Source organism: Lutra lutra, chromosome 11 (assembly GCF_902655055.1).
Source record: "Lutra lutra chromosome 11, mLutLut1.2, whole genome shotgun sequence".
NCBI classification, from domain to species: domain Eukaryota; kingdom Metazoa; phylum Chordata; class Mammalia; order Carnivora; family Mustelidae; genus Lutra; species Lutra lutra.
The window spans coordinates 100,448,418-100,461,869 of NC_062288.1; the positions used below are offsets into that span (position 1 = coordinate 100,448,418).

Below are 13,452 nucleotides of genomic sequence, written 5' to 3' on the forward strand. Positions count from 1 at the left end.
AAATAAAAGTTTTACATTAATGCATAACTGTAAAGACTGCTTTATATTAATTAAACCAGCAACCTTAAGGTAGCTTTAGTAGTCAATATTTTCCCAGATCATAGGAACTTGATTAAACATTTGGGTTAGTTTCTGTCTCTCAGAGCTTTGGAATGCCTAGTTATTTATTATAAGCACTTGCTTTAAACCAACTTGAGTGCTTTTACAAATCAATTTTCACAATACTATCTGGAGATAGAAAAATATCTCACATTTATAACATGTATGGATACACATACACAGACAAGATTTAGTCTTCTAACTTTTGTTCTGCTTGTGGAAATGACATTACAGGCCCAGTTCCCAAATACTTCCCTAATGTGTGTGTGTGTGTGTGTGTGTGTGTGTGTGTGTGTGTGTGTGAAAAACTTCTCCCTAAAGTTCTCCCCAATTTTATTTCAAGTAACTAACTGCTCTTAGGTCCTAAGGAAGGTGAGGTAAAAATTTACATGAGAAAGGCAGAAAGAAGGGATCTCTGTTTTCTTCATGATGAAGATTTGGCACATATCTGTTATGGAAAGGTCCTAGAGTCTGGGCACAGAAGTCATTCTGGCAGTTTGTACTTTTTTAAAAAGAAGTCTTTTCCCCTTTTATTTCTTCAGTTTCAGGCAGTTGTGGGTTGTGTTTACATTTTTTTTTTTTAAAGATTTTATTTATTTACTTGACACAGAGAGATCACAAGTAGGCAGAGAGGCAGACAGAGAGAGAGAGAGAGGAAGGGAAGCAGGCTCCCTACTGAGCAGAGAGCCCGGATGTGGGGCTCGATCCCAGGGCCCTGGGATCATGACCCAAGCTGAAGGCAGAGGCCTTAACCCACTGAGCCACCCAGGCGCCCCTGTGTTTACATTTTAAAGACAAAAGATTTATCATTTCAAGGTACAGAAAAATATGCAAAAAAAAAAAAGAAAGTTTTTCCTCCAGAGTTTCAGGATAACTGCGATTTAAAATTCACCTTCCTTTCTCCTAAGTACTGTACAGTTTTGTTCCAATAGCTTGATTTTTTCCAATATCCAGAAACACTGTAAGAGGAATTGGCAGTGTTTGGGAATTGGTAAAGATAAGTAGGCTTTGACTGGTTTTAGGGTTGCATTTCTGGTTTTGTAGAGATCTGTAAAATAGTTATTTTTAATTTTCCAAAGAACAAGATTACAGCCTGAATATCAGGTGATTGGCCTGCCTTTTAAACTAAATATGCTTCTTTATATTAGGGAGATTTTTCACTAAAATTGGACTTAAAATATTTTTATCTTTGTAAAACCTATATAAAGCATTTTAACAAAAACCTTAATTGGGTACATAATTCAGCCTTGGTTTCTGATGTGGTCGTGTTGGGGTTTGGAGCCGATGACTAAGAAATCTTGAGATGGCTTTGGTGCAATAAAGTGTTTTATTATAGCACGGGGACAGCCTTCCTGGGCAGAAAGGGCTGCCCTGGATTGTGAGGTAGGACTGAGGATATACTATAGAGTTGAGGGAGGTAAAGTTGAGAAGTTTTCCAAAAGGGCTTTCATATGCTAAAGAAGACTCAGAGGATCCTCAAGGCCTAGTTATTGCCGAGTTTCAGGTTGTTTTTCCGCCTCTAGCAGAGCATTAACATTAAGACAGTTGGGAGCTTCCTGGAGGAAGGTTATGTCCTGCCTGCCTTGAGTATAACCTGCAGGTTATAAGGACATTTAATTTTATCAACATTTCTTTCTGCCTTTGTTCCCCACATCGGCTTCTATCAGCCCTTCATGGATCATTTGTAGGAGGGTCAAGGAGAAATTTTTGGTTCTGTTTCTTGTGAAGGGGTTTTGAGAATGGTCATTAGTCTTTTTAATCTCTAAAATTGGTAGGATCTTTTCAAAGTGGAGGTAAAAGGTCTTTATAATTTAAGAGATTTTGCTTGCATCCAGGAGACACAAATTCTTTTGCAGTGGGCTGGTCTAGGATAACACCGGCAAAGAATGTCACATAAGAATGCCTGAAGCTGGTATTCTCAACCCCTGGAAGGTAGGAGAAAAGCAAGTCTTTAGCCATTCTCAGGTGCTTTAGTTAAATTTACTCCTTGCTTTCAACATTTGTAGCAGCAGCCTGTACACTTTGAACCAAGAGGTTAGGCCTGAGTGCTTCAGGTAAATCTCATAGGGAAACCTAAGTTAAAACAGGCAAATGAGGCCAGATTTTAAAGGAAATTTACATTAGATATGGGCATTTATTTCGATTTAAGTCTAATTTCTGTGATTTTATTTTGTCAATGGACGGGTCCCTAAGACAGCTATTATACTAATAAGACAATTAGAGCTCTTTGTGAAGTTTATTTTTCTTTCGAACTTAGCTATTTAAAGGATCAGTCATCTATCTGGCCATGGATGAAGTAGGTCTAATAGTGACTCAAAACCAGTAAGCCTGAATCGCTTAACCAAAAATGCAAGATAACATCCAAAGACGGCATAGGTTGGGATGCCTGGGTGGCTCAGTGGGTTAAATGTCTGCCCTCAGCTAGGTCATCATCTCACGGTCCTGGGATGGAGTCCTGCATCACATTGGGCTCCTTGCTCAGCGGGGAGCCTGCTTCTCCCTCTGCCTGCTGCTCCCCCTGCTTGTGCTCCTTCTCCCTCCCTTTCTCTGACAACAAAAAAAAAACAAACAAAAAAGAGGGTATAGGTGGTACAGCCCCATGATCCAGAAGTTTCCTCCCAAAATTAGGCTAAGCAAGGACCTTTGCTGCACAGGCAGTAAGCATGGTGTGGTTAAAATGGTGTCTGGTCTCCCACAAAATTATGAGATGTCTCCAGTCAGCAGGAGGCGATAGTCAGTTACACTGGGCAGGTGATACTGGAATGGGACTTTCCAGCACTAACAAGCAATAAATGTTAAGATGGCAAAGATTCTTACAGAGTAGGAAATGTGGGGGTTCAGAGCTGACAGCCAAGATAGAATTCTTGAGACCTCTTCAGTGCAAAAAGGTGTTTTTGTTAAAGCACAGGCACAGTGCCCGTGGGCAGAAGGAGCTGCACTGGGGCTCTGATAGGGGAACTGATTAGTTACTTTCATGTTGGGAGAGGGCTAGGGAGATAGCCTGAATCTCTAAGGAATTTTGGAAGTAAGGTTTCCAGGACCTTTGAGGGGGCTAGCTATTGTTGGGAAAAGGTCATTTATTACCATCTAATAAAACATCGTTCATGAGACCCTTCAGATGCGTATCAGCGGGCCCTACACTTAGAGGATGATTCCGACTATGTGTCTTGGGGGCAGGTGTGTGTGTGTGTGTAGAGTTAAAGGACGTTTACAGAGGAATTTTTATATGTTAAAGAAGACTTAGAGGATCCTGGGGGGTCAGGATAATGTTAAGCTAAGATTGCCTTTTGGCCTTAGCAAAGTGTCATCATCAAGACAGGTGAACTCCCAGAGGAAGGTCACTGCCTGTTTCAGGGATTTGTCAGTAGCCTGTAGACAGTGAGGAAATTTAATTTTTTTTCTTTTGCCTTTGTTTCCTATGGTGATTTACTTTGCTAATACTGATATTCACCCTGAATAATACTTGATCTTATGTTTATGAAAGCATTTGGTTCCACATTTAGATATACTCTGGGTACTTCCAAGTATATTCTCAAATTCATTGCCATTGAAATATCAAATGCTTGAGAAAACAGGGTTTACAGAGGATAATCTGAAGGCAAAGCAATCCATTCATTCCTCTAGATACCCTGAACTATTTCTAGATGAAGCCAGTCAGCAGAGAACGGAATACCTGCATTGAAAGTATTGATTACATTGTAAAATTTTGTTTACTGAATTGTGTTTTGGCATTTTTTCCATGGAGCTACATTGAAGGAAACTGTAAGAGACCTCCTGTGAGATTTGTTGTTATGTTCTTATACAGATGTCACTGAACACTTTGTTTATTGTGTAGCATGGTTCCTTCTACAAGAGGACTCATTTGAGAAATTTCTTTCTGGGCTCAGTACCAGGAGTCTTATGCTTCTTTAAGCAGCTAGTTCGATTTTATTTTTACAGACAAGATGAACCTCACACCTGATGTGTCTCCATCTGGGTAGTATGCCAGGAATCCTAAAGCCAAAGTTTCAGCTACACCCCCACAGAAAAATATTGTGGTTTGTCTTTATCAAAGTAGTGTATGGATAAGTATTTTTAATCAAATATTACCAAAAAATTTCATTTAAATAGCAAAAGTTCCCACCCCAGTAACCAGTATTGACTTCTTGATAGATCAGTTTGTAGTTAGCTAACATTTCCCCATACCTGGTCTGCTTTTAGAAATGATATCAAATATTTTAAATTATCTCCTTGTTAATTTTGTTGCTTCTAATACTAGTAAGTGGATTTGCTGTTCTGTGGAGCTTTGTACAGGTCTCCTGATTCATTAAATGAAGGACATGGATTTTATCCATTGTGTCCCTTTCCTTCTGCATCTTTCAAACGTTTCCATCTCCAGACTTCTGTCAGTTATGCTCTCTTTGAACACTGTTAAGCTTGGTAACACTGCCTTTGTTTTTCTTACTTTGTGTGTTTATTTCAAATATTGACAAATACAGATAACAGGTAGCACTTATCTAATTATTTTCATCCTTTTTTATGGCTTGACATGTAGGATAAAGAAAAAAATTTAGGGAAGTTTGGAGAGAAAAATCAATATAAATGTAAAAATAATGAATTTAAGTTATAGAACATATACAGTAGAGAGGAGAAAAGGAATATATAGTAGAGATTTCTCTGATTCAATTGAAACTACATGTAGACATAAACACTGAGAAAAAGTTTGACAATTTCTTAAAAATTTAAGCATGTATCTACTCTGTGAGTCAGAAATTCTCCCCGTGTGCATTTTATACACATGCTCACAGCAATTTCATTCATAATAGTAAAAAACTGGAGACTGCCCTGGAGTCTCTTAACAGAAGCATAGCTAAATAAACTGTGGTAGGCTGAGAGCAGTTGAGCACAAAGGGCAAAACCTTAGAATGCTGTCATCATGTGATTCCCGTAGAAATAAAGGGAAAGAAATTGAAGACCTAGATTTTAAAATATTTTACCTTATTGTTTTTCTTAGTTATAGTATTGTTCTTATATCATGTTTCTTAATCGATGGTTCTCCTAGTAAAATACTTCTAAACTTTGTTTGTAACTTTGGCAAAACTGGAAAGAGAAGACCTTTCTAGTTGAGTCAAGAGCAGAAACGCTCAGAGGAAGTATTACTGCTCACATACAGAGAGTGTTTTGGCATTTGCCACACAACATGTTGCGACGGTTTTATAACCCAAAAAGAGTATGTTTTTGGCAGAGCTCAAGTGAATTATCTGATTTGATGTGGGCTGCTGTGCCTGTGTCAACTGTCACATTTCTCCTATTATTTGTCCCCCGATTTTGACACGATTTTTGCATGACCATTTCCTTTTTTCTGTATGATCTCGGCGACGCCTGCGACTTTACATATTATGATGATATCATCGTACCTTTGGGAAAACACTATTGATTTGCCTAGGGTCTTGAATCAGACTAGCACGCTTGTTCTTTTTCTTCTGTAGGATATTATCAAACGGGGTTTATTTACTATGACTGGTTACCGAACTGGCTTTGGTACATCCAGAAATAACAAGAGCTGTGAAATGTAAAGGGGTGGGAGTTAGGGAATGCTCACTTTTATTCATTCATTTAATCTGATTGTTAGTGGATAACTCCTCGGACGCCGACCATTGTGGAGGGCCGTCAGATAGAGTGGTGGACCAGAGGTTTGATCACAGACTTCAAAGCTGGCCTACAGTGGATGATTAATTACACAATGATGTAATTTCAGCTGAGTGCAGAGAGTTAAGTACAGGGTGTTCTGAGGATCCGTGTGGAATACTGGGGGATTGAGGAGTGAGGGTCGGGTGATATCCTTAACTTCAGGAAGCGCTGTCTGAGCAGAGTCTTGCCAGGCATGTTTGTACAGCCGGATGAAAATGATGACAAGAAAGTTCAGGTGACAAAGCCAGATCTGGAGTGTAACAGAGGCAGTATTTACGAAAATGCTTCTTTTCTTCTGCCTCAGCATGCAGTGTAACCAGACCTGGAGACTCACATCAAGGCTGCAGAATGGAAAATCTATTTCTATATTTTGATGTAAATTGTTAGCATGGGGAAAATAAAATTTAAAATCCAGCAACAAATAAAATTCTACTTAAAGAAAAGTGATTATAGTGATCACAGGTTTATGACATCAACTTAAGGAAAAAATCAATATGTGCTTTTGTTGCAGCAGAGATATTTTATGTTTTAAGAAATTAAGATCTCTCACATTAGGACATATTCTTGTGTTGTTGTTTTTCTCACATAATTTCCCACCTAGGAGACTCGTTGGCAATAGCACTAAGAACTCCTCCTAGGCTCGCTTACACAATAGCTGTGTTTCAGACACATATTTTTTTGTCTTAAGCAAAACCTTTGCCCTAAGATACACATTCTCACTCATTTACTATAGAAGCTTGTGGTCCCTTATTTTAGGTTTCTTGAAAGGTGAGGTTTTAGTGAGGACCAAATATATTTATTCTCTTCATAAAATACTTCGTAAGTTACACTTCAGACCCCATAACAGTGAATTTGAGGGAAATTTTACTTCATGCATCACACACAGCCTACTTCTAAATCCCTATATATTTTCCTCCAGTCTGATAAATTATATGCTTCAAGGGATGACAAAATGTTTTCCCAAAGTTTATTGGTTTTTAAATGCCAAGTGGTGGAAAAGTTTTTCTATGATTTTAGACTTCTGCATCCTATTGGAGTTGAGGGGAGGATTTATCTATTTGAAAGATTCTCTTAGACGAGGGGTTGGCAAGTATAGCCTGTGGGCTAACTCTGTCTCTGTTCTTTTAAAGTCTGTGAGCTCTGACGGTTTTTACATTGTTCCAGTGGTGTTAAAATAAAAAGGAAGAGGAAGAAAAAGGATATGGGACTGAGAGGTATGCAGTCTGCTAAGCTGAAAGTATTAACTGTTCGGTATTTTACAGAAAAAGTCTACCTTTCTTGTGTCAGGCCACCTGAACTCTTGTTTCAGCTAGAGTAGATGTCCGGTGCCGCTTGGTGGGGAACTTTTAGTTATTAAAACTCTAGCGATGTTTACCTTATACAGTTAGCATTCTGAATAACTCACAGTATGTTTTCTTAAAAAATTCTAACTCTTCGCTGTATTTTAAGTGTTTCTTTTAATTCCAGTTAGTTAACATACAGTGTACTATTACTTTCAGGTTGTACAACACCTGGAATTCAGTAATTTCCGTAGGTCATGGTGCTCAATCCCCAGCACCTGTTTCACCCCTGCCCCTACCCCCTCTTCTATGAAGTTTAGTAATTTATTTTTATTTTTAATAAACATATATTTTTATCCCCAGGGGTACAGGCCTGTGAATCGCCAGGTTTACGCACTTCACAGCACTCACCATAGCACACACCCTCCCCAATATCCATAACCCCACCCCCCCCTCCCAAACCCCCCCTCCCCCCAGCAACCCTCAGTTTGTTTTGTGAGATTAAGAGTCACTTATGGTTTGTCTCCCTCCCGATCCCGTCTTGTTTCATTTACTCTTCTACCCCCTTAACCCCCCATGTTGCATCTCCTCTCCCTCATATCAGGGAGATCATATGATAGTTGTCTTTCTCCGATTGACTTATTTCTAAGTTTAGTAATTTGTAGGACAGTCACTCTCAAGTAGCAGCACAGGTTTTAAGTTCTATTGCTCTTAGTTTTACTAAGTTTAAAGCCTCCCGAGTTACATAAATGCTGTGTTAGTTACAAAAAAACAAAAACAAACAAAACCCCCCAAACCCTATTCTTCTAAGCATATATAGAACTCACAGCCAGTAGAAGAGATTTAATAGTGATGACTTATAATTCACAAGCTCCTGTGATTGATTTTTCAGTCTTAATGATGAATTTGTCGGTTGTTTTCATGTATCCACAAAACATGTATTACTCTGTGACATTTTCCATAGGGTGAATTTTAAAGCATATTGTTTCATTCAGGAAAGATGTAAATTCATTTTAATTTTTCAATTTTTCATGCAGATTTCCAGTTCTTAAAGATTTTGTAAATATCAGCTGAATGTTTTACCTTGTTTATTCTTTCTTTTCGCATCTATCTGAAAAACCACCGGTGGGTGCTGAAGAGTCAAATTATTTGAAAAGAAATGCTTCTTTTTAAGACTTATGACAGAGTACTCCTTGTTATTTAAGTGAGGTGTGTACTACAGCAGACCAGCCTTTCTTTTTTTAGTAAACCCTGTCATTCAAACTTTTTAATTATTTCTATTAAAAGCTGCAGAGGAGCTTTCGTTAGTGACCACAATGGGAGCATGTTTTGGGGAAAAAGTGTAAGAAAATAAAATTCTAATTTTTGTCAAAGTTTGTTCAGATAAAATTGAAGAGAGAAATAGAGTAAGCAGGCAAATATGCTGTATAGTAAATGAGCCAGAAATCAAATGTACATCCAGAATGTGGTATGATAAGAATTCTCAGACTTCAAATTTGATAAATATGCAGTATCAAATATCAAAAATAAAATGTGTTGTGCCTAAATACAAAAACCTTTATTCCCAACTCAAAATTTTATTCTCAAACCAAACTCAGTGTAGGGACGCCTGCCAAGCTTGTTACTTTGCCCGGCTTGCCCTTACTGAGCTATTTGACAGACATCCTGTAAGTTCTCTGAGACTAAATTTCCTGATTTGAAAAAAGTGCGTCCCTACCAAACTTAAGGAGGTGCAAACAATACAACATGTACTAGGACTCTTTAAATAATAAAGTGATATATAAATATTAGATGTTGTTTTTATTAAATCAATGGTTGTACCTCTTTCTGTATTTAACTTTTCCAAATACTGCTGTATAAAAGGAGACATTTCATACATATTCATGCCTTTATATTCAAGGCAGTGATTGGTAACACCTACACTCTTCTTTGGAAAAGTTTTAAACTCCAATTAAAATAATGGCTTAAATATCGATGCTTGAAAATGAGAAGAAGTGCAAAACACACAATTTACTGATGCTGTGAACACCAGAGAAAATACCATATGACATGCATTTGTTCATAAATAATACATATGCCCTCTCCACGAAGCTCAACTTCAATAAAACACAACTAGCGGAAACATCTCAAATTCTCGATGTGTGACCTTTCAGTGTGATGGTGAAATTTCACATGCAATATATCTAAATCTTCACTAATTATCTTTCCATTCAGGTATCTTTGTATTTATCGATATTTATTCAGTTGATTTGAAAAAATTTAAAAAATGAGGAAACAAGGCAAATATTGAAAAAGCCCAGAGGTTTTCTTCAGCATGTTCTGGATTTAGATGCTGGACTGCCGTTTCCACAGATGTACCTACTTTGTCTTTTTCTGACATCCATGCCTTTATAATAGCAGGATGACGAGCAGGAGTTTAGTGGAAGGAAAGCCTCATTCCCAGTAGTTCTGGGTTCTGTTTTGTTTTCTCTCCTCACCTGTGGTGCATTTGGGATCCAGGTTGTAGTAAGTTTCCTGTCTCTTCTCTTCCGGACTCACTTCTGCACCACTGTTCTTTCCTTCTCCCCGAAGCACCCCCCTGCTCAGGAATACTGGTCACCAGATCATTCTATCCAGTATGATTCTGTAATTTATGTTATGCTGTTGTCTTCTGTTTTTCTAGGAACTTCACTGTATTCAGGGAGGGGGTGTTAGTGGCCCTGATCTTAACAGTGATGCGTAATTTTTTTGCTTAAAACCCTCCAATGGATTTCTTTCTGGTATGCTTAAAATGAAATGTACAACATGGTCATGGTTTACAGTCCTGTCTGCTCTGGTCTCCACCCCTCCCAACATCTTCTACCCTGTTCTTCCTTTCTTCACTGTGTTCCAAAAGCCCTGGTTTCCTTATTATCCCCGAACATGCAAGGTATGCTCATTATTGTATACTGTATATGTAATTTAATATGTAACAACATACACATATTATGTAATGTCATGTCAGTAATGTATATACACACACGTTCATTAAATATTATCTATTAGCTACCCAGTTATGTACTTTAATACATAAATGCCATGAAAACTGAAACTCTGTATTGTTTACTCCTGTAACCCCAGTGATTTGAACAATATATTGTGCTCTTAGCTATTCCCTGAGTGAATGATGAGTGAATGGATCAGTGAATGAATGCATGTATGAATGAATCTTTCCAGCACAAGTGCTAAAATTGAGTTCATTAAGTCTTAAGCCTTAGACCTGAGTTCCTTCTCTGCACCAGGAATAACCTGTTCTCTGCTCCTCCTCCATTTATCTGCATCTCCCAGACACCGTTCTCCCCTCCTGTCCAGCTGAAGTCTGTTTCTTTCCTTTTTTCCTGATTATATAGTTTTCGTAGAGCTCCAGATATTACTGAAATTATTACCTGTATTGTCCACTTTTGCAGTTTCTTTTAATACTGCCTTTTGTAACTTTTTCCATATTATTTTAGGCCTGTGCTAATGTGATTTATAAGAAATATATTTTTTGTTCTTTGTCTATCATTCCTGGCACACAGCTCCTCAAATCCTTGTAGTTTCCTAAGAGATAAGTACAATAAAGGTGAAATGGATTTTTTTTTGTTATTCATAATAAGCTCCTGGGGCACCTGGGTGGCTCAGTGGGTTAAGCCTCTGCCTTCAGCTCAGGTCACGATCCCAGGGTCCTGGGATGGAGCCCCGCATGGGGCTCTCTGCACAGTGGGGAGCCTGCTTCCCCCTCTCTTTCTGTCTGCCTCTCTGCCTACTTGTGATCTCTGTCTGTCAAATAAATAAATAAAATCTTAAAAAAAAAATAAGCTCCTTTGAGCTACGCCAGAGTTTATGCTAGAGGTGATTTTTGGAAAGCCCCTAGATAATCACAAAAAGGCGGGGTGCTGGTTAACAGTTGAACCATCCTGACCTCTGGAGAGTTTAATCGTCAATGGCCAGTGATTTAATGATTTTGCTTGCATTCTGAGACCTCCCTAAAAATCTCTGAAGTTGGTGTTGGGAAGTATTTTGGGCTGGTGGATATGTAGAGGACTGAGGGAGGTGGCACCCCTGGAGAAGATGTGGAAGCCCTTCCCACATACCTTGCTCTGTGCATCTCTTCTGCCTGGCCATTGCTGAGTTGTATCCTTTTATGATAAAACAGTAATATAGTAGTAAACTGGTTTTCTGAGTTCTGTGAGCCATTCTAGCAAAGGGTCAGACTTGAGAAGGGGGTCATGGGAATCTACTTTTAGCTGGTCTGTCAGAAGCAGAAGGGACAAATTAGACTTGAGATAGGCATCTGAAATGGGTTGGTCTTGTGGGCCCCCTCCCCTAACCTGTGGGATCTGACTCTATCTCCAGATAGGTAGTGTTAGAATTGCGTTAAATTATAGAACCTCCAGCTAGTATCAATGGAGAATGGGAGAATTCCTTAATGTGTAGGAAAACTCATGCATTTGGTGTCAGAGTGAAGTTTTGGAGTAGAGGATAAACACAGAAGAATGTTGTGTTTTGTTTTCTTTTAGACCTCAAAAAACTACAGATGTCTCAGAGATAGCGCTCCCAAAGAGTTACTTGGTATTGTTGTTGTTAGTATTTATATATCATCACCAAGCACTACAGCAAGCACATCCTCAAGACAAATTGTTTGGTGGCTTTTACTGAGTAATATTTAAGATGTATTTTAGATTAATTAAATGCTGTAAGGATTTAATTCCAGTGATTTTGGTCAGGGATCCTCACCCATATTACTTTTGCGGCCAGAACTACCAATAGTGGTATTAAAATGCAGCCACAGTTTAATAGAATACATTCCTGGCATCTTTGTAAAGCTACAGCCTGGCTAGAAAAATACCTAAAAGAAAAAAAGAAAAATCTTTTTCTGGTTTTCCTGATCAAATTTTGTCAGTAAGATACAAAGAAGATGCTCTCAGTGTTAACATTCACGACTTAAAGCTCATTGCGGGCTTGAAGGTAGGTGTGGCCCATTCTGCAAAGGCAGATACAGCCAAGGATGAGGAAAACCCTGGAGGGCTCAACGGGATCATTCCCGAAGACCATCCCAGTTTTCAGACATGCAACTGTACGTGGTTTAGACTAAATTTTACCCTCATGTAGATTATTGGGGTGTCTATATGTTATAGAAAATAGTTTTAATCCTGAGGAAATATTTCCTTCTGAGCCCTATATTACTAGGTCTTATACTGCACATTGTGTGTTTCGGAGGCTAGAGTGTGAAGAATGCCCATCAGGTAACAAACCGGCAACTGCAAATTCAGGGCGGTGCCATGTGTGTTGAGAGTAAACCGGAGCCTCCTGCTTCAAAGCTGCTATGGACTTTTTATCAAAAGCATGTCTTTTGTGCTTCTTATCAATTTTATGTGTTTAAAAAAGTGTTACAAATAATTTTTTAAAGATAGAACTTCTATTTTTATAAAGAAGCAAATTCAAAGCCTCAGGTCAAGAAGACAACAAATTAGCCATGTCATATGGCGCTTATGTTGTGGGGGTTTTTTTGTGTGTGTGATTAAAAAGGGGCAGTTTTCTTCTTAAAACTCTTATTTCAGTGTTTAAGAGATCATATAAACAAATATAAAAGAGGAGGGCACATGGGATACAACATTACAAAAATTCAAGTTATCTAATATAGAAAGAGCTAGAATGTATGTATGAAATTAAAACTGCTAATGTTTAAAATAAAACAGACATACATTTCTCATTTATTTGACTTATATTTTCTAAATTATGATTGTCTGTTTCTTTAAATCTTCCTTGAATTAGAATTTTATACTGACATTTTCCCTATTAGATTGTGATTGTTTGGAGTATAGTGTCTATGGCTCTAGGTATCTTATGTCCCCATATTATCTTGTTCTATACTTACTGTGAAATACATGTTTTACAAATGTTTCCTGAATGAATGATAGCCATGCCTGAAGGAAATCCATTTGTTCTCTGCTGAAAAAACATAAGACAATGGGAAGTTCTCAATGTAAATGAGGTTCATGGGAAATCACTCTTTTGATTTGACCACATCCTCTGTAAATGAGAAATCTGGAATGGAAACATTTCTGACCAACTTGTAAACTCCGTAAATGTGTTCATGCCAATAAAAGGTAGAAAACTCTGGGTATTTGCACAATGTATTCATTTGTTCTTTTAATCTAACTGATGTTGAAAAAAAGTTCAGATTACTAATGGTGGCATGGGAAGGTAATGTGGAGAGATTTTTAAAAAGCAAGAAATATGGTTGGAGGCTGAAAAACTGTAATTTAAATGTAAAATATGAGAACTCGTAATTTAAATATTTACTGGATAGTGTGGTGGGTTCCGTGTAGTGTTTCATTCTGCTAATATGTGTGTTTTTTCACCTTCAAAAGGACACTTAGAGATTTTGGCCTGGTTTCCATTT

At 38.0% G+C, this 13,452-nt stretch overlaps 1 protein-coding gene across 3 annotated transcripts in view; it reads left to right on the plus strand.

The window, feature by feature from the left end:
• The window catches only part of CNTNAP2 (contactin associated protein 2), a 1,959,883-nt gene that overhangs the window by 804,724 nt on the left and 1,141,707 nt on the right, over window positions 1-13,452 (plus strand). The window lies entirely within an intron of this gene.